Genomic DNA, 25344 nt, shown 5'->3' on the forward strand with positions numbered 1-25344 from the left:
GTTTTTCCTCCTGCATCATTAACTGGAGCTGTTTGTTTTCCCTCCATTTCTAAAAGCAGGAGTTTGGTCAGGCAGTGATGTGAGTATGTACTGTAGCAAATATATACTGTTTGTTGAGATTCACTCAAGCGAAGCTTTTACCTGAAACAGGCAAATTAAGTGAGGTATTGACTGAGGGAAAGGAGGAATGGAAGGAAGCAGGGCTGTGTCAGCATCCGTTGGGGGGAAAGGGCTTTATCTAAATGACAGGGGACTCTTCTTTGTCTTCAGAGCCTCAGAGCAACAAAAAAAGGCCTATAACTGTTTCCAAGTATATTTTCATTCAGATTCAACATAACGTCAAAGCAGGGACAAACATGTACAGTTGAAGTCGGAAGTTTGCATACACTTAGGTTGGAGTCATTAAAACTTGTTTTTCAAACACTACAAATTTCTTGTTCACAAACTATAGTTTTGGCAAGTCGGTTAGGACATCTACTTTGTGCATGACACAAGTCATTTTTCCATCAATTGTTCACAGACAGATTATTTCACCTATAATTGACTGTATTACAATAGCAGCAGGTCAGAAGTTTACATACACTAAGTTGACTGTGCCTTTAAACAGCTTGGAAAATTCCCGAAAATTATTTCATGGCTTTTAGAAGCTTCTGATAGGCTAATTGACATTGTTTGAGTCAATTGGAGGTGTAGCTGTGGATGTATTTCAAGGCCTACCTGCAAACTCAGTGCCTCTTTGCTTGACATCATGGGAAAATCAAAAGAAATCAGCCAAGACCTCAGAAAACAAATTATAGACCTCCACAAGTCTGGTTCATCCTTGGGAGCAATTTCCAAAGGCATGAAGGTACCATGTTCATCTGTACAAACAATAGTACGCAAGTATAAACACCATGGGACCACGCAGCCGTGAAACCGCTCAGTCTCCTAGAGATGAATGTACTTTGGTGTGAAAAGTGCAAATCAATCCCAGAACAACAGCAAAGGACCTTGTGGAGATGCTGGAGGAAACAGGTACAAAAGTATCCATATCCACAGTAAAACGAGTCCTATATCGACATAACCTAAAAGGCCGCTCAGCAAGGAAGAAGCCACTGCTCCAAAACCGTCATAAAAAAGCAAGACTATGGTTTGCAACTGCACATGGGGACAAAGATTGTACTTTTTGGAGAAATGTCCTCTGGTCTGATGAAACAAAAATAGAATTGTTTGGCCATAATGACCATCGTTATGTTTGGAGGAAAAAGGGGGAGGCTTGCAAGCAGAAAAACACCATCCCAACTGTGAAGCAGGGGGTGGCAGCATCGTGTTGTGGGGTGCTTTGCTGCAGGAGGGACTGGTGCACTTCACAAAAGAGATGGCATCACGAGGTTGGAAAATTAAGTGGATATATTGAAGCAACATCTCCAGACATCAGTCAGGAAGTTAAAGCTTGGTCGCAAATGGGTCTTGACCCCAAACATACTTCCAAAGTTGTGGCAAAATATCTTTAGGACAACAAAGTCAAGGGTTTGGAGTGGCCATCACCAAGCCCTGACCTCAATCCTATAGAACATTTGTGGACAGAACTGAAAAAGTGTGTGTGAGCAAGGAGGCCTACAAACCTGACTCAGTTACACCAGCTCTGTCAGGAGGAATGGGACCAAATTCCCCCAACCTTTTGTGGGAAGCTTATGGAAGGCTGCCCGAAACATTTGATCCCAGTTAAACAATTTAAAGGCAATGCTACCAAATACTAATTGAGTGTATGTAAACTTCTGACCCACTGGGAATGTGATGAAAGAAATAAAAGCTGAAATAAATAATTCTCTCTACTATTATCCACATTCTTAAAACAAAGTGGTTATCCTAACTGACCTAAGACTAGGATTAAATGTCAGGAATTGTGAAAACTGAGTTTAAATGTATTTGGCTAAGGCTAAGGCTAAGGTAAGCTTCCGACTTCAATTGTATGTATTTGTGCATTTGTATGAAACTAGGAGAGATGAGGAGAAACATGCAGGGGAGGAGGATGGTGAATGTCAGGGGTGTGTTTGTGTTCAGTTGAGAGGGCACAGCGGGTTGCAGCCTCTCCCCTGACAACACAAAGGCCAAACGCAGACATGGGGCCTTGCTCACAGGGAGATGGAGAATTACTGTCCAAACTGAAGACAGATAACACGCCAGGAAGAATGTAGAAAACTGAAGAAAACAGCTACTTAGACAGAAATAGAAATGTACTTAAATAGCTGGCACCTGAGCAAAAACAACAAGGCCAAACCATGCACTTTCACATATACGTGGAATTACTATTTCTATGCAGTGTCGTGTCTTTGGCTATGCCGGATTAAGTGATATGACATGCTATTCTATAAAACAATTTCTCTGTAATTAAAATTACCTGATTAAGCTAATCAGGTAGATAATGAACTAGAACGTCGGGGCACCACGAAATAATGTTTATAGAGCTGTTATCTCCCGAATAAACTCTTAAAGACCTAGTAATCTTTTACATCAATAGCAGTCAATATTTAATCCTCACCTTGTTTAGTCTCATTTGAAGGTGTTAAATTCTTGGTTATCTTTACTAATCCTGGCTAACAAATTAAATCAGCAATACAAAATTTGGTTTAATTATTTATTTACTAAATACCTAACTAATCACACAGAATTACATATACACAGAATGCAAATTAAGTTATAAAGAAAATGTCCCTGGTGGACGCATCAGATACGATGGCTGGATACACAAAGAGAGGGGGTTGGGTTTGAGTGAAAGAGCGGGAAGACTGAGTAACAAAGGGAAAAGCTATGCTATCGTAAATACAGAATCTTTTGCATTCTAAATAGCTGCCCATTTGGAAAAGGAAAATGCAATAGATTCCAAGAACACAGGATGAGATGTTACTATCCTTTGTGCAAGCACTTCCATGAGTTAATGAACAGTGAGCGTGGTGAAATTTGGGGAGCGCATCGTCAGTAGTGTACCTTTGGTTCCTAGGGTGTTTCGGCCTTTCACACTATACACCCTCCCCAAAGGCGGCCAGCGACAGGGTGATCAATCCTACGCTTGCGTCCCATTCCCAATTAGTCATAGGAGTTGCCTTGTTGTTGATAGCCAACATCCCATGGGACTACGCATGGCAGGAATTGCATGCAATAAATATTTACTCTGAGCTGCGCTTCAATAGGTTGGTTGTAGATGGAAGGCCGTGTTGCCCAATGGAGATCTTCCTGTCCTCGGAAGAATGTCTTTGGGGTAAACTGGATACGTTGTAGTATCTTTGTTGTGTGTTAGACTGAATACGTCGTCCGTCCTAACTCAATTGGCTAGGAGGTATCACTTCTGGAGTGAATAAGAGTTCAAAGTTCATACTTTTAAGCTTGTGCTATATTCTGTTAGGTTATTATCTGAGCCCTTTTAACGTGGGACTGTTGTCCTCACGTCCTCGGAAGAGAAAGGTACATTTTCATCAAGGGATTTATATAGGAGGGGAGAGAAGGGCGTGTTTCATGGTTTATAACCAATGTCTCTTCACATGGGCGGGGCCACAGAGTGAGCAGAACTTTAACCTTATGAAAACCCAATTCTCTCATTTGGAAGCTAAAATTACATTTGATCTTTTCACAAGTAGTTTCATATTGAAACATTTAAATTGCGCAACAATTCCATGTGAATCTGATAACTAGAATGTGTAGACTTTCCAAGATGCAGTTCATCTCGTCCTGTCATCATTCATAATGTCTCAGACGCCAACTGATCTGGCATCATATTCATTGAGTACCAACGCATATTTTCAACTGGTTGGATTACCGAAATATGGTTCCTTTCCCCCCACACTTTGATGTTCCCAGACTCTCTATGTTCAACAAAGGCTTTTCAAGAGTCCTTCGGTAGAGTCAAAAGAGAGGAAAGTTATTTATGGGGGGTCATAAACCTTACCCACAGGCCAACGTCATGGCAGCAGGCACAACCATGTAATTTGCCCCAGTATTGTGAAGCTGTTTATGACACTCACTACCTTGAAAAAGAAGAGATGCAACTTGTAAAATTGTTCATTCTTGCGTTTCAATAAGTGACTTATTGAGACCTGGGAGAACCAGGACAATCCCTGACTTTAAAAAAGATGTTATAGATCGATTGGGCTGCTTCCCTGAGTGACTAAAGCTGTGCCCCTATAGACTAACATGTTGATACTGTAGTGAAAATGCATCTCTCTAAATAACAAACATTTATATTAGAGCACGATGTACAAATATGACCCCACCGTACCCAGCCCTAGGACAGTGTGTAGATAGAGAAAAACAGAGATGACATGATCAAATCAAGAGAGAGAGAGATTGCTCATTAAACAGAGACTGTGCCTTCCTCGGTCATCAGCCCATAACAGACCGACAAAACAGCAATAGAGCATCTCTTCATTCTCCCTCTCTCCTTCTCCCTTCCCTCATTCTCTCTCTCTCTCTCTCTGCGTGTTAATGGATATTTAAAGTTATGTCAGAGTGCAGGATATAAAGCGTACTAGGGGGTCAGAGGAGGCCAGGCCTTACTCCCTCTCTCCCCCCGAGGATACAAGGAATGAAACATACAATAGACACGTTTACCAGAAGTTTCCTTTCAGAAAAACACTTCATATCGTCTGTTGTTCTCCCCGCAACTAATATCGTTTTGAATTAAAATGGCGACAGGTTATCCTAATCTAATATCAGAGACAATTGCAGCCGAGTACCTCGTCATAGCGACGGAAAGGAATCCGGATCAGAATTGGACATGCACTCGGATTAAATGACGGATGAGGGTAGAGAAATCATTTTGGTCTACATTGGGAAATATCGTTTTGTTGTTATTGCATGGTGGCGTGGTATAGCATTGTCTCTCGCACACTCCACGGATATCCAATCTTGTATTGTAAACATGAATCTGAGATAGGAGGAGGAAGATGTTATTGTGTTATTCATAGCTGCAATATCTCTTCTCAAAATAATATCAGTCCCTGATGAAGTAATGCCGTTTTATTATTTATGGTTTCTGTCTCTGCGTAGCTGAAAACCTCCCAGTAGTGCATCTGTGTGAGATATTTGAAACCCGGTCTTTAAATTAAGACACTCAAAGAAAATTTGAATTCTAACGTGATTTTGTAAAATAGACTATTTTCTTTTGAAGCACCCTACGATTGGAGAATTGCCTCTTAAATGTGTGTCTGCGTGGTGATGTATTTCACTTCAGATAGACTGTGACTGACTATGCTGTGGTATGTGCATATGTATGCATGCAAGCAGATACACAGACACACACACACACACGGACGCAGGCACACACATACACACATACACCCATGAGCGGTTTAAACCGTTTGAACCCTGCTGAAGCAGAAGTCTGTTCTTTGGTGGCGTCTGGTGTCCAGGCCGATGGCATGTGTCACTACCCATCACCAAGTCTCCCTCAAACCAGACCTGTCACTTTAACCCAGTCAACCAGTGTAGAACACAGGGGACAGGTACCATCACACAGGCTAGGGACTGACAGAGGAATGGGTAGAAGTGGAGGAGGGCAGGGGGAGAGGAAGAGATATGGGAGAAGTGTTCTGTAGCACAGGGGCTTGAGACAAAGGATAGGAAGGATGAGAGAGGGGCGAGAGAGCGGTGGGGGCAGAGAGGGAAAAATGGATGAAAGGAAGGAGCGAGTGAAAGAGAGAGACATGAATGAAGGATGGGGTGCAGAGTTGAGGCTTAATGTATCATTTCTATATCAGCGCCACCCCGGAGATCCCTGCCTCAGCCCATCCATCCATCACACCAGTGTCTGGGCGCTGGCGCTGTCACCAGACACGAAGGCGCATCATTGTGAGTACACAGACTCAGCCATGCATCACTGGGCTAGAGGCAGGTGAGAGGATGTTCTGCAGAGGGATCTCTGTGAGAAAACAGATGGTTCATCTGTTGCTCAGGCTCAGGTGGTTAGAGCAATACAGACCTTACCTTCCGATGGAATAGCTGACTAAAATATAGAGATGCGACTTCCAGATTGGGCTTGTTTGAGATGATGTTATGGGAGCAATTCTTAGATTCAAATGTCTATTCTGAAGGCTAGTGCTAGGTGTTAATTGCTCAAAGATAGCCATTCTGGGTTTGATTGAATGTGTGAACTTTCCTAAATGAGCTGATCTTTTACCACTTTTCTTCCAGTTGTTTCTCACACCAGGGGGACAGGACACTGTCTCTCACATTTCATTGATGTCTGTCGATTCCTGTCATCTCATTATTTCCTAGGTCCATCTCTCTCTCTCTCTCTCTCTCTCTAAAAGTTTATATTTTGCCCTCCCACTATCATGACAAGCGCACTCTCTCTCTCTCTCTCTCTCTCTCTCTCTCTCTCTCTCTCTCTCTCTCTCTCTCTCTCTCTCTCTCTCTCTCTCTCTCTCTCTCTCTCTCTCTCTCTCTCTCTCTCTCTCTCTCTTTCTCCATCTCTCTGATTGTCAGGTTCACTGGCAGTGTGAATGAGATAATATGCTCGAATTCAACTACATTTTTATTCCGCATTTAAATATTTGAAGGAACGGCTACAGTGCTGCTTTGAAAATTGCCACAAAGGGATGAAGGCTGCAAATTTAAATGATGGAAACATGAATAAAGATCAGTCACTGGGCAGCTTTCAGCTTTCATCTGCTGCTAGGCGCTCCATTGGCCCGATCCCTGGGACGGAAAAGGACCATTATATATATGGTTTTGATTTTCTAACCAGGCACAACAAGAAAGTTACGGCGAGAACATTAGCACATTTATCACGTCTGGTCGATAGAATAAAACAGGCATTGACCTTTCCTTCATTTGGAGGCATGGCATTCGTTGTTGTAAGTCTCAGAGGGGTCTGGCTGAAAGCATGAACACAAATTACCAGCCACCATTAAAGGGACACATCTTTTCCACCGCGCACCGTCATTACCAGGGGCCCATAAAAGTCTGGAGGGACACCATCCCGTGCTGTGGCAGGCCACACGCACGTAGAAAACACCCACATGCACACACACACACACACACACACACACACACACACACACACACACACACACACACACACACACACACACACACACACACACACACACACACACACACACACACACACACACACACACACACACAAGCACACACTCTGCTCGGGAGACCACTGAGAAGCCTATTACACACACTCTGATTTACACCGGTAATGCCTGTCGCTACGACGATCAACCACAGCATCACATCAACCTGCCGTGGCAGGGCAACTAATTGAGCACATATATATCTGTCCTCTCCAACAGAGACCTGACTGAGGAACGGCTTCATGACGCCCCAGCCTGCAGGAAGCTAAACTAAACCCTATGCCTCCAGGTGTGGATTTGTGTAGACCCATGCACACTCATGTAGGATTCAAAACATTATGGCTGTCGTATGATATTTACTGCAGCTCAGTTTAGTTTTTGTCTGCCCAGTGCTCAGTGGGTCCATGTGGATACGTCACTCTTGCTCTGAGCGATAGGTAGAGTCGGGCAACTTGGCGTCCATCCATGTTGTGGCCCTCTGAAGATAGGTCATTACGTGAAGCATGTCCATGCTCATCAGTGTGTGTGTGTGTGTGTGTGTGTGTGTGTGTGGGGGTGGGGGGGGGGGGTGTTTTCCTTCTCCGTTGGTCGTGTCCTGCCTTAACACTCAGCTGACCGGATGATGCTCCACCGAGTTCTCCTCCACCCCATTGTTCTCAGAGCACAGAGAGAGAGGTCAGAGTGTCCACTCCTCTCTGGTTCACCACCGTCTTCCACTATTGCAGTCCTACAAGCCCGGCTTAACCCTCAATAGTCTGGCTTAACCCTTACAAGTCTGGCTTAACCCAGTGATTTGATCCACACTCAGACACAAACTCAAATCAGACCTCTGAACAGATAAGGTTGAGAGTCCATGTGTGCCTTTGTCATGTACTGAAGCCTTCCTGAGTGTGCGTGTATGTATGCCTTTGTCATGTACTGAAGCCTTCCTGAGTGTGTGTGTATGTCTTTGTCATGTACTGAAGCTTTCCTGAGTGCGTGTGTATGTGTGTCTTTGTCATGTACTGAAGCCTTCCTGAGTGCGTGTGTATGTATGTCTTTGTCATGTACTGAAGCCTTCCTGAGTGTGTGTGTATGTATGTCTTTGTCATGTACTGAAGCCTTCCTGAGTGTGTGTTTATGTATGTCTTTGTTATGTACTGAAGCCTTCCTGAGTGTGTGTGTATGTGTGTCTTTGTCATGTACTGAAGCCTTCCTGAGTGTGTGTTTATGTATGTCTTTGTTATGTACTGAAGCCTTCCTGAGTGTGTGTGTATGTGTGTCTTTGTCATGTACTGAAGCCTTCCTGAGTGCGTGTGTATGTATGTCTTTGTCATGTACTGAAGCCTTCCTGAGTGCGTGTGTATGTATGTCTTTGTCATGTACTGAAGCTTTCCTGAGTGTGTGTGTATGTGTGTCTTTGTCATGTACTGAAGCCTTCCTGAGTGTGTGTGTGTGTGTGTCTTTGTCATGTACTGAAGCCTTCCTGAGTGTGTGTGTATGTCTTTGTCATGTACTGAAGCCTTCCTGAGTGTGTGTGTGTGTGTGTCTTTGTCATGTACTGAAGCCTTCCTGAGTGTGTGTGTATGTATGTCTTTGTTCCATGGTGAGTGTGAGTGGCTGTGTGGCTTCAGCCACAGCGTTAGAGACAGACTGGTCCTCTCCATTGCCTGGGCTCCTGGTGTACAGGCGTTTCATTTCACACACAACACTGACCATGTGACTCTGGGAATGGATTGTCCCATTCCCCTGCTGCATAGGGAATTAGCCATGATGAGCTAACACACGCAAAGGGATGAAGAGAGAAAAAGAGAGGGAGAAAGAGATACAGAAGGAAGGCCATCCATTCTGGACTGGTTTGAATGGCGTTTTGTTGTTTTGTTCCTCCCTCCCTTATCTCCCATCCTCCCTCCCTGGAGGAGTGTGTAGAGCAGCCCAGCCCTCTTCCTGGAACACCAACAAAGCTCCACTCATATTCCCATGATGCTCGTGGAGTGGGTTCTGAGATAATCGGAGCGCGGAATCCGGGGAGGATGGGATAGAGGAGTTGGCGTGGTTGTATGTGTGTGTGTGTGTGTCAGCTGGCAGAAAGATCCTGAGTCCATTGCCAGGCTCTGCCCATATGTCCAACACAGTCTGTCTGTGCTCAATAATGTACAGCACTAACAGAGTGGACGACGTTACTGGTATTTAAAGTAACTGCCAAGTGTTTCCAGATTTCTATGAAATATGACATATAACTACTTACAATATGAGAAAAATAGTTTTCCTTCCAAAAATGTTAAATTAAGCATGTTAAAAGAAGCGTTTCTGTGTTGGAATGGTGTGGGCGTACCCACACAGCATAATGGTATGGGTGTATACTGGCCATACAAAATATTAATGGAAGTAGAACGCTGATTGGCCAGCTCATCCTCATCAGGGAGAAGACATCATGTTCTATGAGGAAATAGCAAGCATTTTTTTAACTTACAGTTTTGTCTCCAGTTTATGCTTTGGTCAAAATATAAGAGTATAGGACGAGTCAACATCCATATTTGGGTAAGAGTTAACAGAATATTATATCAAAATTAGATTTTCACTGGGCAGTTACTGAGATAGGACTAGAATCATAGAAAAAAAAACAGATGCACTTCAACAGAATTATATTGATTTTATTTCTCTTTAATTGTAATAAGCAAATATGATGGTGGTTTTACATAATTGAGTTGTATAAAAAAATATACACTACCGTTCAAAAGTTTGGGGTCACTTGGAAATGTCCTTGTTTTTGAAAGAAAAACACATTTTTTGACCATTAAAATAACATCAAATTGATCAGAAATACAGTGTAGACATTGTTAATGTTGTAAATTATTATTGTAGCTGGAAATGGCTGATTTTTTATGGAATATCTACATAGGCGTACAGAGGCCCATTATTAGCAACCACCACTCCCGTTGTCCAATGGCACATTGTGTTAGCCAATCCAAGTTTATAATTTAAAAAAAGGCTAATTGATCATTAAAAGCACAAATTAAAACTGTAGTCCTGATTAAAGAAGCAGTAAAACTGGCCTTCTTTAGACTAGTTGAGTATCTGGAGCATCAGCATTTGTTGGATTGATTACAGGCTCAAAATGGCCAGAAACAAATAACTTTCTTCTGAAACTCCTCAGTCTAAAGAAGGCCAGTTTTATTGCTTCTTTAATCAGAACAACAGTTTTCTATAGTCATTTACAACATTAACAATGTCTACACTGTATTTCTGTTCCAGTTGCTGTTATTTTAATGGACAATTTTTTTTGATTTTCTTTCAAAAACAAGGACATTTCTAAGTCACCCCAAACTTTTGAATGGTAGTGTATATTTTAATTCAGTAGTACAATAACCAATAGTAAGTCGGGGCTACTTACAGTACTTTATACTCTGAGTGCACTGTGATAAACATACAGATTCACACACAGATTGTGTCCTCTCCGTGCGCCATATGGGGATGAATCAAGATCTGTTGCTCAGCCTCCAGACTGATTATCACATTTAGCCCAGTGTAAGAAAAGAAAATATTAGCTTATGCTTGCAGGTGTGTGTTCTATGTGTGGCAGAGAGAGGCGGGTGGGGCTAATGCACGAAATCCCTCTGCTTTGAAAACATTTGGGAGAAAGTGGGAGAAAGTGACAGAGCGAGTGAGAGGTGAACAGATAGTGAGGGGAGCAAAGAAAGAACAAGGGGGAGTGAGAACGAAAAAGAGAGAGAGACGGGGCTAAAGGATGGGGCAGTATTTTCTCAGTGCACAGATGGCGGTGCTCTCAGAGGGTGATGCCATGGCACTCAGAAGAGGGCTGAGGACATGCAGGAGAGGGGTGAGAAAGGCTTGATGCCAGAGGAACATAGGTGACAGTTTCTGGGGGTATGGAACAACCACTCCACCTCCAGCCTTGGCATCTCTCCAGTCACCAGGGCTAGAATGACATCACTGCAGCATGGGGGGTGGTTGTGTGTGTGTGTGTGTGTGTGTGGGGGGGGGGGTGTACAGGTCGGGGGGTCTGACACCTCCTATCTAGATTAGGAGGTGATAATTGGCTTGGCAGCAGCTTCAGTTACACACACGCACACACTTACCACCAACCACCAGACTCTAATGAAAAGAGCATACAGGTTGTTCAACCATTTCATAACTCCTGTGTACTGTCCTCTCAAAGGCTTCTCAAAGGCTCGTCACTGGAAGCTAGACAGATGATTAGAAGAGAACATGACTTAAATGGACTCTGGGGGATTTTGAGGATATTTCTAGATGAAATACTGTAGACAAGCGACTTCATGGTGAAGAGTAGAAAGCTTTGTATTTGCATAAAAGAGGATAAGAGTAGGATTACGGAGAGAGTGAGAAAAGAGAGAGACTGCCCACAAAATGAGGTGGAAACTGAGCGGCAGTTCCTAACCTCTTGCCAAATGTATAACCATGTTAGAGACATACATTTCCCTCAGATTACACAGACTCACAAGGAATTAGAAAACAGATTCTATTTTGGATCACATCAGTACATTTTGTGACCTGTTGCCACAAGAAAAGGGCAACTAGTGAAGAACAAGCACTATTGTAAACACAACCCATATTTATGTTGATATATTTTCTATTTGCATAACATTACAATACTGTATAAAGCCATAATATGACACTTGAAATGTTTCTATTCCTTTGAAATTTGTGAGTGTAATGTTTAATGTTCGTTTTTTACTGTTAATTTCACTTTTGTTTATTATCTATGGCAATATAACATATGTTTACCATGCCAATAAAGTCCTGAGAGAGAGAGAGAGAGAGAGAGAGAGAGAGAGAGAGAGAGAGAGAGAGAGAGTGCGCGTGTCATGATAGTGGGAGGGCGAAATATAAACTTTTTGGGAAAATGAAAGAACGCAGCCCTGGTCTGACAAACAGTCTCATCAGCCCTGGGAGAGAGAGAGAGAGAGAGCGCAGAGGACGAAAGGAGGAGGAAAGGAGAGATAAAAAGAAAGAGGACATGGAAGGAGAAATGTATCAAATAAGAGCAAAGGAGGGAAGGACAGCTATAATGATGAAATACGGGGAGGATATCAAATCAAATCAAATTTTATTTGTCACATACACATGGTTAGCAGATGTTAATGCGAGTGTAGCGAAATGCTTGTGGTGTAGCGAAATGCTTGTAGTGTAGCGAAATGCTTGATAGAGCGATTGGATCGGTCACTTAACTCATACCCATTGAGATATACCTATTGGCAGGGATTTTCGTACTGTTGTGCGGCACTGGAAATCAGTGACCTCATGTTGATCTAGTTCTAAACCAGTGACAGACGTTGCTGTGATTGGATCGTGTCAGTAAAGCATATGGTATTCTCCCCTCGGTGCCACACCCCTTAGGTCATCCTATAGGCACTCCCTTCCAAAATGTCTACAGTCATCCCGCCCCACCCGCATTTAGATCCGGATCTATCCCATCTGTGGCACTGTCCCTGGGCAGCGTGGTGCCCCATGCCCCCTGGGCTCCACAGGTGCTGGCCAACATGTTTTTCCACTCCCCAATGGACGGGGTGGAGATGAGCTAATAGGTGGAGGATCCCATGTCCTTATAACGGGCCTTAGGTCCTATCTCTAAACCAAGCAAGACTAAACAATCTAAACCAAGCAAGATTCAAACCCACCCGTCACCAGCTCCGATCACTTCAAATTCTAAGTTAGCTTGTCATTTCGGGAAGGTAACTGTTGACTTTAAAGGAAAGGACAGGGTGATGTCACCACACAAAGCTTTGTGACCCCAGCTAACCCTTATCCTCATGAAGGTCTGTACAGTATGTCCTCACCACCCCCCTGTAGCCCTTGTCCTTGGTTGTAAACACACAGAATAATGGAATTGTTGTGTGTATTAGAGCAGTGTGTATCAGTATGTATGAACAGTGAAGGAGGTCAAGGAATAATGGGTGAGGAGGGAATAGGGGATAAATAAAGGAAATAACTCATTGATCCAACTCTGTGGTACACCAGAGAAGATCAAAGAGACAGATGGAAAAAAGCATTGGCAACTGAATGGGCACAGTGGATGCATGAAAACTAAATGTAACATTCCATGTAGTGAAAAGGTTAGGACATCTAAACCATTAAGGAGGGTCTGGGAAAAAGCAGAACTCAAATTTCTTTGGACATTCTTCTTCTTGCCTAGTTAAATGAAGGTTAATTTCTTCTTCTTCTATATAAAAATAAAGACATTGTAAGAGGTGTGTAACTGGCTGCAGGGAAGTCAGGTGCAGGAGAGCAGAAATGGGTAACAACCGGGAGCAGTTTAATGATGCAAAACTAACTGCACCCAGAACAACAACATACGGGTTGAAATAACCCGTCGCAGGGAATGTAAACCAGGTGTGCGGGAATACAAGACAAAACAAATGGAAAATGAAAGGTGGATCGGCGATGGCTAGAAGACCGCCGAACGCCGCCTGAACAAGGAGAGGAACCGACTTCGGCGGAAGTCGTGACAGACATAGCCAAATGCTTCACTGGTAAATGCATTTACACAAGAAAAGCTATGATACGCATGTACTATGCACAAGCATTTCAGGGTAAAGTCTACACCAGTTGTAATCCGCAAATGTGACAAATAACATTTGACTTGATTTGAGTACAAGATAAGTGTTAGGGAAGGGAACATTGCTTTATCCTTCTCCAGAATATCCTATCTGTAAAACAATTACATTTCTCTGTTTCTTCATTTCTCTAAGTCTGAGAAGTGGAGGCCAACAACAACAACAAACTGGAACATTTTGTCTCATTTTTCTCTTCTCCCCTGGATGTTAATGGTAATTCTCCTTTTAATTGCGTCAAACCGGTTTCTCCCACATCTGAAAAATGTTTACGTGTGAGGGTGTTGATTGGAAGAAGGTAAAAATACTACATGTAGGATGTTATGCTAATTAGCCTTTAAACCCTGCTCATGTCAGTTAGCTTCTCTAATTAGCATATTTCCGACAGGAGCGGGAAGAGTGAGAGAATGGCACGCCAGGGCTCTGCAGAACCAAATTAAGTGTGAACACAGATATGTTTGAATCTCTCTCTCTCTCTCTCTCTCTCTCTCTCTCTCTCTCTCTCTCTCTCTCTCTCTACCTGTGAATGAGTCTGTGAGAGTTGAGGGGAGAGAACCTCTCTCTCTCTCTCTCCTAGAGATCTCCCTTGGCGACCAGGGGAGCCAGCAGCAGTTCTCTGTCCATCTGTTTATTGTTCTGTCTATCTGTGTGTCATCAGTGTGTTCTCTGTTGACTGATTGGTTTAGTCTTTCATCGCTATTTTTCTTTTCATAACACAGATGGGGGTTTGTTGTCTTGATGTTCTGTTTCTGCTTTCCTAGAGTTGCTGGTGTTGTCTTAATGTTCTTCATACATTCCATTTCAAACGGTGATTTCATAGAGTGATGTGAGTCTCTTGGTTGTGTAGCTGTTGCGTTAGTTCAATGTTGCATTTGAGTAAATTAAACATATTGTAGTAGATATACAGTTTGTGAGCTGTATATGACCTCTGCCAATGGTTCAAGACCTTCCCAATGTGGATGGTAGTAGATGACATACCCTGTAGGTCAGTGAACTATATCTCCCTCCAGCAGCCCCACCTCAGCCTCTACCAGATGCTGCTGATTCTAAAATACATTTCATTCCTCAAGTTCCTATCTGGCATCACCTTTAAAAAGGTGAAATTAAAGTGAGATTTATGATTTTATTCTGGAAAGTGTTTTAATGAAAAAACCCTAAGAACTTTGAATGAAAAAGATGTGCTTACGTGTTTGTGCCTCTGTTCTCCACTGACCCTCTCTCTCTCTCACTCTCTGTGCATGTCTGTGATGTTGATGCAGTTTTTTCTATATCATCCTAATTTCACCAAATCCTCATTCCCTGAGCACAGTAGCAGTCATCGGAATTAATTATGCAGTTGAAGAGAAAAAAACATGTAATTAGCTGATTTGAGCTAATCCCTTCCTCGTGTAAATGCAGGTGCTCTCTATTTCTATCTTTCTGTTTATCTGCAGCTATCTCTATTGTTCTGTTCCTCTGTAGATATCTATATCGTTCTGTTCCTCTGTAGCCTTCTATATGGTTCTGTTCTTCTGTAGCTATCTATAGCTTCCTGTTATTCTGTAGCTATCTATATCTCTCTGACAGACATGTCATAATCACACTCAATCATCAATTCCATACAAAACAACACAAACTCTATTTGTTAGTGGGGTTATGACCCCTTGAGGCAACAGATTTCTGGACAGCCATATACAAATACAGACTAACTGTCATTGAACTGTACCTGAACCTATGCATTATACAGTGGCTCTTTCAGGGTAGGTTATGCAAAATGTACTTCCTATTTTCACAGTCAGTTAAGTGTGTAGGTTATTGTGGGGCAAACAGATGGAATCAGAGCTGTTATTGATATTCAGTCAGAAGAGTTGTGGTAAGGCGGGTTCTGAGGATTAGAAGTCTTTAGGACAGGACCGCTCAGACCGACGCAGCACTGTGCTGTTGGAGGATTCTAAGCAGAACCAGATGGAGTTCTATATATTTCATTTCCCTGGGGCCAGACTGAAACATGTTCTGATGCAGCACTACTGTCTCCGGGGATTCATATGAGCTACCTTTGTGTTTCCAATTAAATGTCGAAAACAACTCATGATAGCTGTGAGGTTTGGTGCTCTGTGCAATCGTGTGTGTGCATTACAGTTGCACAGTAGGAGCACTCATTCATGATATTCAGCCCCACAAGCTGTACATTCACAATATTTTACAGATCTTTGGATTTAAAAGGGCTTTGTCATCACACACGTTACTCCCACAATTTATGAGAGAGAGAGAGAGAGAGAGAGAGAGAGAGAGAGACCTATACAGCACAATAAAGTAGGATGAGGGAGGGAAGTGGTAGAGGTATTGAGACAGTGTGTGGGAGCTGAGCTCTGTGGCATGCAGAGAGAGAGGATGGTCTCCTACAGCTCTATTGATTTTCTCTCTGTCTCTGCTCCACAGCGTCCCTCACTTCTCACTTCTTCTCTTTTCTGCTTCGCCTCTGAGAGAGCGGTTCTCTAACAAAGATCTCAGCGGCCGCTGGCCAACTCTGACCCTTCACCATCATGGCACTCCATTGGCTCTCCGTTGTGCCGCTGAAAGAACCCTCCGCGTCCAGACACTGACATTTGATTCTGCAGGAATTACTGAGGTCAGCCCCCTCCCCTCCGTTCACCTCCTCTTACCAGTGAATGTGTGTGTGTTTCTGATAATAACAGCATCCAGCATTGTCACTTAAGGTGTAATTATCCTACATGGTGGCGCATCCAATGAGTGTACAAAACATAAAGAACACCTGCTCTTTCCATGACAGACTGACCAGGTGAATCCAGGTGAAATCTAGGATCCCTTATTGATGTCACTTGTTAAATCCACTTCAGTCAGTGTAGATTAAGTGGAGGAGACAGGTTAAATAAGGATTTTTAAGCCTTGAGTCAATTAGACATGGATTGTGTATGTGTGCCATTCAGAGGGTGAATGGGAAAGACAAAATACTGAAGTTCCTTTAAAAGTGGTATGGTAGTATGTGCCAGGCGCACCGGTTTGAGTGTGTCAAGAACTGTTTTTCACACTCAACAGTTTCCCGTCTGATTCAAGAATGGTCCACCACCCTAAGGACATCCAGCCAACTTGACACAACTGTGGGAAGCATTGGAGTCAAAAAGGCAACACAGATCTCCCCATAGAAACGGAATAAGAATACCTGGATTGTAATGTATGTAATGTAATGTGTTAAGCGAGGTGGAACAGTGGAACCCAAGAGCAGACTCAGACGAGGAGACTGGGATGAAGTAACCAAGGTATTTATTGAACCCCAGGGGGAGATGGAGTGCAGGTCAAGGGAAGCTCAGTTGGGTTACTGGAAACCAGGTGCGGAGGATGAGGCTGGAACAAGTGGGGTAGAGACAGGGTACAGCAGGTCCAGAGTTGAATCTAAGAGGGTAAAATAGTGGGGAATTCAGGACAGAGGGGCAGGATAACGAGACGAGGGACAGGAGACAGGGACCAGAGTCACAGCAGGCAGAACTGTAGCGGAGAGAAAAACAGTGTCAGGCAAGGAAAACAGGCACAACAGGATAGCAGGATCTGAATAGTAACAAGCGGCTAGAACATGGACTGACTGAGCAGAGATTACGATCCGTCAGCGTGGAAGTGGCAGGGCTAAGTATTTGTAGAGGTCTTGGTTATAGAGCAGATTGCAGCTGGTGGGGATCTGCTCTGACTCCAGTGCGCCTGTCTCTGCCCACACAAGCACACACAGAGAGAGAGAGAGGGAGAGGGAGAGAGTACTGGGGGAGTGGCGGCAGGTCAAGGAGACACAGGATGAGCAGTAGAGGGCATTGCAGGAGCAAATGTGACAGTAAAGTAAATATACCAAAATATTAGGAACACCTTCCTAATATTGAGTTGCACCCCCTTTTGCCCCCAGAACAGCCTCAATTCATCGGGGTATTGACTCTACAAGGTGGAATTGAGGCTGTTCTGAGGGTAAAAGGGGGTCCAAATCAATATTAGGAATGTGTTCCTAATGTTTTGGTATACTCAGTGTATATTACATCACATACATTACAGTAAAGGTATTCTTATTCCATTTCTATGGGGAGATCTGTGTTGCCTTTTTAGCTGACCTCTGCATATGGGGGTCCCTTGTCTCCCTATCTGTTTGAACAGCCAATTAGAAAAGCATGTAGACTTAGGTGTTGGAATCAAAAGCAATTAGTGACACACCTTGGTTTGGCTATGGGTTAGGCCAGCTGCTGAGCCAGCGCCAGCAGATCTACACATAGCAACACAGCTAGACAGGTGGGCTTATCGTCACCACAGCCATCTCCAGGGCAATCACCATGGAGATCGCAGTTACAACAACCAAATTAATAACTGGAGGGGTCGTAAATCTATTATGATTTTTTTGTTAATGTAATGCATATGTGAGCATGACACACACAAACAGAATCACACACACACACACACCCAAAATACCTCTCATTATCCCTCTACTTAAAGTACTGTATCTACCTTTAAAGAAAACTCAAGTTCACACAGATTAATTAATTGCTGATGCTACCTAGAGTCATAGTTTAACATAATTGCTGGTAATAATGATATTCGATTAGTGAATAATTTGACTGTGGTGCTGCTAAGACTGATGTGATTGACACAGTGTTGAATAAGGGACTGTGATAGGAATCCTCTCTGGTCTTACTATCCTGGTTAAGACTGGTGGGAAGACAGCCCAGGGATAGACTGGCTCAATTGGGAACAGTGGAAACTGGGATGGGAACCAGTGACAGTACTTTGTGTTTCCAGGAGGATTTGAAAAGTAATGGAACTTCCAGAGGTGTTGTTTGGTCATGGCTAGAACGTATCCAGCTTTTGTCAAATTAACATCATATTTGTTTTCATAGCAGGTTAGGAGAACTCACACAGCAGGTTAGGGGAATGAAAGTAGCAGGTTAGGATAATTAGGTTCAGGTTAGGAAAAGGGTTAGGGTTAGTGTTAGCTTAAATTGAAAAATTAATTTTAAAAATGCAACTTTTGACGAAAGGTGGATCCCTTCTAGCCATTATTGTGTTGTTTATCAACTCCATCCAGCTGAACCCATAACCTAACTCTATAGGCATCTCACGCACAAGTTTGATCTTTTATACAATGCAATAGGGATTGAAACTACTGGACAGGGATTTCACGATATGAGCATGAAGGAAACAGTATGATGATATAGGTAAAAGTGAGAACAGTTCAAGGGAGAAAGTAAGGTGGATTTCAATGCCAAACTATTCTCAGTGCTTCGGTGCTATTCACTATTTTACATATGTATATCGTTCAGAGTAAGACAGTAAGGTACAAACATTTTTAACAAACTGAAGTGGTCTATATAATTCAATCCATTGCTGTTTTGGGAACAGTTGGACATATCTCTCTCTCGCGCTTTCTCACACACACGCACACACACACACACACACACACACACACACACACACACACACACACACACACACACACACACACACACACACACACACACACACACACACACACACACACACACACACACACACACACACACACACACACACTCACTGTTATCTCTGTGCCCTGGGCATCATTTTAACAGTAGCAGTTTTTTAAGTCAGTGAGGCGGGCATCGATCACAGCCCAACAATTCCCAATATCCAGTCCAGTCAGATAGCATCTCTCTCTCTGGAAAAATAAGAGAGAGTGTGTGTGTGTGTGTGTGTGTGTGTGTGTGTGTGTGTGTGTGTGTGTGTGTGTGTGTGTGTGTGTGTGTGTGTGTGTGTGTGTGTGTGTGTGTGTGTGTGTGTGTTTGTATCCGTGTGCCTCTGTTTGTGTGTGCACATTACATTGTGTGGCCTATAGAGGGCAGCATAGTGAGCAGGTGTATTGTTATAGTGTGTACTACAGGGTAATATAATGAATGGTTGTCTCCAGGTCACCTGCTCCCCGGGATTGCCCTGAGGGCCTCTCACAGACACAGCATACTAATCCACCTGACAGCTTGACAGCAACTTGCTATTTATAAAACCACAAGACACAGTGCTGGATACAGTATGGGTGAATGTTTCGTGTGTGTGTGTGTGTGTGTGTGTGTGTGTGTGTGTGTGTGTGTGTGTGTGTGTGTGTGTGTGTGTGTGTGTGTGTGTGTGTGTGTGTGTGTGTGTGTGTGTGTGTGTGTGTGTGTGTGTGATTCATTTTGTCCTGTCGGCAGAGATGGGCCAGCTGCCCAGTCAAAATTAGGGTTAAGGTGTGTGTGTGTGTGTGTACAGTCCATCTTAGTTCTCATTTAAAATGTTCCCTACCGCTAACACAACAACAACACAATACAAATGTACAGCAGTGTTTGACCTGCCTTTAGGGTAGTTGACCTCTTTCTCTCTGCGTTACCATAGTACTGAGACTAAATACATGTGACATCTCATTGGCTTATATAATCCTAACATTCTGCCATCATCAACGTGAAGTTGTGTGTGTGCTTGATGTTTTGTGTCTGACATAGGAGCAGAAAGGTCTCCCTTGAAGTAAAATACATTCACAGGTTGTGTACATTCATAGGCTAAATAAATCAGATGGAAATTATATACTTTGACCCTTCAACTAATTTGACCCTCCCTGCCCAATATCACCACAGGCATTTGTCTACGTACCTGCTCTGAAAAGTAAGGTCAACCCCTTTCCATTCCAGAGTCAGAGCTGACGTAACGCTGTTTCGTCCTTTCTTCTCCTCTCTTCTCTCTGTTCTGACATTCTTTGGCATTTGCCTCATGATGCCATCTCAGTCTCCCAACAAATTGAGTTGACAGACTCCCCACTTCATCCCTGCATGGCTTGGAGGGAGAGAGCAGAAGTAGTCTCTCTCTCCCACACACACACACACACACACACACACACACACACACACACACACACACACACACACACACACACACACACACACACACACACACACACACACACACACACACACACACACACACACACACACACACACACACACACACACACACACACACACACACACACACACACACACCTAGAAAGCAAGCAAATAAACAATCTAATGACAGTTCCTGGAACAGTCGATTCATGCTCATTTTGCTTGAGAAACACACACCCAAACTAAACATCTTTAGTTTAGTCCTGATCCAAGAGACCAACCAGAATTAGCTGCACCACAGAGACTTCCAAGAATCATTGCAAGCAGTTTTTCTCCTATCTCCCTCGCTCTCATCCTCCTCTACACTCAAATCTCAGAGTAGCCATCAGTCAAACTATTCCACTGTAATTATGCAAGGCCCAGATATTTTTTTATGACTAAATTCGATGAAATGATTGTGATGAGCTATAATTGGAGGGAAAAAAATCTGCAGGAGCCAGGCATCTCTCTCTCTCCCCATCTCTTCATCTCTTCACCCCTCTTTCTCTGGTCCCAGTGTTAGGTTAGTTCTGTAGCCTAATTGCTTTCTTCAGGGGGGGAATTAGCATGAGCTGTCCGGAGTGGGCTGATCTAATGCATAAAGAACAGGAGGGACAGACAGAGGCAGCCAGAAGCCACAGTGAGATCCTTCATTAACTGTTAAATCACACTAAGTGAGTGCTTTTTAAAGAATATGATGGCTGCATGTTGTCACTCTTGGGATGTCTTCATCTGGTGCACCAGTCTTTTTTTCTCATTCTCTCCATCACCTTGATCCTGGGCTCACCTCCCCCAACTGACTAGTGTGACGGCCCTCCCACTCTGTCTGCCGAGTTCTTTCTCTTTGCTCTTGTTTTCATTAATATGATGTTGGTGGGCAGAGCCGGCAGGGTCGTTCAGCGAAATGGGACACACCTGGGCTCGGGTGTGTCCCGGGACAAATACACCTTTTCCCCATTCATTGAGAAGACTCTGTCCATGCAGACACAGTGTTAGATTTTTGGTTGTGGCATTTTCTGTGACCGTTTTATTTGTTTACTTTGGCACCCTTCATCAACCCTCATTATCACATCTATACACACAACCACTCACTTACACTACTGATTACTGACTACACACACCATAGTTCATTGTATTTGAGTTATTTCAGTTAATAAGTATATTTTTGTTATTCCTTATCTTCACGTTGTCTCCTTTTTGTTACGGACTTTGAGCCGGTTCGTGACACTAGCACTCTGGTCAAAGAGAAATGATATTGACATTCTTCTTTGGCATCTTTCTTCTTCCTCTTCTCCGTCCTCCATTTTCCTCCTCCTGCAGAGAGACACAACGCAACACCGAGGTGGTTGAGCTCAACGTTCACAACGGTCTGCTGCTGTGCTCCTGTTCGTTTTCAATAAAGCTGGAGACCTGGGGATCTGCAGGGCTGGATGGGGCTGCTGGGAAGAAATGGCTGGTAGATAACCTACAGTACATTCTAATGTTAAAGTAGAGGACAGGAGATGTGAAAAGTGTAGTGTTTGAGAGATAAGCATCACAACTGGTTAAAATGATATGCACATGTTCTGTGCGTGATATTGGAAATATCTATCTGATTGGATACCATTAGCTTAATTGGCAGGCCCTCATTGGGTATTCAAGTGTGCTACCTTTGAGAGGGTGCAGATGGACACAGCTTGGAACCTGCTATGTTGTATCCGTTGTCATGTTGGAAATAAACCGTCTTTGTGATGTTAATGCTTAATACTGTCGAGTTTCTCTTTACAATAACTAAAAAGAACCCACTTCCTTTCACCGCGGATGCAACAGATTGACGTCAAGGTTTTTGTCTAAAGAGAACAAGAAAGGTTTGAACAGTATTTTGCAGCTAATGGGCTCAAGTACAAGGATGATAAGTCAAAAGCCATTTTTCTGATGATTGTTGGCAGAAAGACTCACAAGGTGTTCATGGACTTACGTGCGCCACAGAAACCAAGTGAAAAAACATCGACAGAGTTGTTCGCACTGTTTAAAAGTCACTACGTACCAAGGACAAATTTTATTGCTGAAAGATGCAAGTTTCATGCAAGGAGTCAACTCGAGGGAGAGTCGATTAGTGAGTACTTGGCTAGTTTAAGAAAACTATCAGCCACATGTAAATTAGCTCAGTTTCTTGAAGAGTCATTAAGTGATAGATTTGTTTGCGGTATTAAAAGTGCAAAGCTGAGACACCGTTTACTGAATGCAGCTCACACAATATACTTAACATTAGCACTTGCTGTGGATATTGGATTTTCTTTTGAAGTAACAAAGAAAAGTGCACAGCAGTTTTCGGAAAAGACTTAAAGCAAATGCAGTCGAGAAGAAAAGCGTTGCTAAGAAAACAGAAGGCAACAGGTAAATCATGTTACCTTTGAGCGGGAAAAGGGAAGAATGTTGAGTGTCGGGAGTGCAAGAAGAAAGGACACATAGCCAGGACATGCCGCTCGCTTCACCTGGATGCTACTGAGGGAGATGCCTCCTTACTGGGACTGCAGGAAGACGAGAGGCGCAATGACAATCAGCACCAGGGCAACGCATACCAGCGAGAGAGATGACAAGAACGTCATTGCAACAGAGAGGAGCGTTGCGTCGCACTCAAGCCCCAGAGTGATGACCATTACATCTCACATGAGAACTGGACATCTGATGAAGGGACATCAGCTGTTTAACCACTGACTATGAGTTGGGTAATGTAAAAGGAACTGAACTGTTTGCATTAGATACAGGTATTTTTTTAAACGTTAATAACCGATCAAATTGAAGACGGGTCTGTCTGTGTTCAATACAGGAAGACAACAAACCAAGTTACTTTTCAAGACTTGCGCAACTCTTAACAGGGTTACGCAGTTCCTAGATGGCCGTACTTTTTCATTTCACAAATGAATAACCTCAACCAAATTCCAAAGACTGGTGACATCCAGTGGAAGCGGTAGGAACTGCAAACAAGTTCCTAAGAAATACCGTTTCCCAATGAGACCCTCAAAAACAAACAATTCTGAACGGTTTGTCCTCGGGGTTTTGCCTGCTACACAAGTTCAGTTATACTCACAAACATGATTCAAACAGTTTTAGAAACTTCAGAGTGCTTTCTATCCATATCTGCTAATAATATGCATATCTTATATTCTTGGCATGAGTAGTAGGAAGTAGAAATTGGCATGCTATTTATCCAAAAGTGAAAATGCTGCCCCCTAAACCTTAAGAAGTTTTAAGCAGTATGGCAAAACCATGTACCAGACGAAGTCTTGAAACTTCATGTCAAAATAAAGTTTGAACTTCCAATTGAGGATGACTGTATTCTTTGGGGTTACAGGGGGGTGAATACACAAAGCCTGCAAAGCAGACTACTGGCAGAACTAAATGAGAGTTATTGGGGTATAGTTAAGATGCGATCATTGATTTTTGGCAGCCCCTCCGCACCTCTCTGATTGGGTTAAATGTGGAAGACACATTTCAGTTGAAGGCATTCAGTATAACTGACTAGGTATCCCCCTTTCCCTTTCCCTCTTGATTAAAATATTGAAACTGAAGTAAGTCTCTGTGACATATGCAAGAAGCAGCGTAGCAGGCCTGCAAAAGTGCCAGTACATACATGGAAATGGGCATCAGGTCCATGGGAGAGTGTCGCATAGAGTAGGCTAGAAGGGTGAACTGAAAAAACAAATCTCTATCAAATAAAAAGATGGCGGAGCTGCTAAAGTACTTCTGTGCAAAGGTGTTAATTTGCATAGTGAATCTGGAAAAAAAACTACAGTACTGCCACCAAAAGTATGAATTATGGAACAGCTATAAACAATGCTGCCCCATCAACAGCTCAATCCAAAATGGTCCCCCCCTTTGAACTGAAAGAGAGGCTCCTTTTGTAGGGGAAGCCCCTTCTATCAGAACATACCAAACATTAATTAATTGAGCAATTACCATCATCGAGGCCTACATTTTCCACTCAGCTAAACATCATGACTTATATACAGTTGAAAGTCGGAAGTCGGAAGTTTACATACACTTAGGCTGGAGTCATTAAAACTAGTTTTTCAACCACTCAACAAATTTCTTGTTAACAAACTATAGTTTTGGCAAGTTTAGGACATCTATTTTGTGCATGACACAAGTCATTTTTCTATTTCACTTATAATTCACTGTATCACAATCCCAGTGAGTCAGAAGTTTACATACACTAAGTTGACTGTGCCTTTTAAACAGCTTGGAAAATTCCATATAATGATGTCATAGATTTAGCAGCTTCTGATAGGCTAATTGACATCATTTGAGTCAATTGGAGGTGTACCTGTGGGTGTATTTCAAGGCCTACCTTCAAACTTAATGCCTCTTTGCTTGACATCATGGGAAAATCAAAAGATAACAGCCAAGATCTCAGAAAGAAAACTGTAGACCTCCACAAGTCTGGTTCATCCTTGGGAGCAATTTCCAAACGCCTGAAGGTACCACGTTCATCTGTACAAACAATAGTACGCAAGTATAAACACCATGGGACCACGCAGCCGTCAAACCGCTCAGGAAGGAGACGCGTTCTGTCTCCTAGAGATAAATGTACTTTGGTGCGAAAAGTGCAAATCAATGCCAGAACAACAGCAAAGGACCTTGTGAAGATACTGCAGGAAACAGGTACAAAAGTATCTATATCCACAGTAAAACAAGTCCTATATCGACATAACCTGAAAGGCCACTCAGCAAGGAAGAAGTCACTTCTCCAAAATCGCCATAAAAAAGCCAGTCTATGGTTTGCGACTGCACATGGCGACCAAGATCATACATTTGGAGAAATGTCCTCTGGTCTGATGA

This window comes from Oncorhynchus masou, chromosome 26 (genome assembly GCF_036934945.1).
Source record: "Oncorhynchus masou masou isolate Uvic2021 chromosome 26, UVic_Omas_1.1, whole genome shotgun sequence".
In the NCBI taxonomy this organism is placed as follows: domain Eukaryota; kingdom Metazoa; phylum Chordata; class Actinopteri; order Salmoniformes; family Salmonidae; genus Oncorhynchus; species Oncorhynchus masou.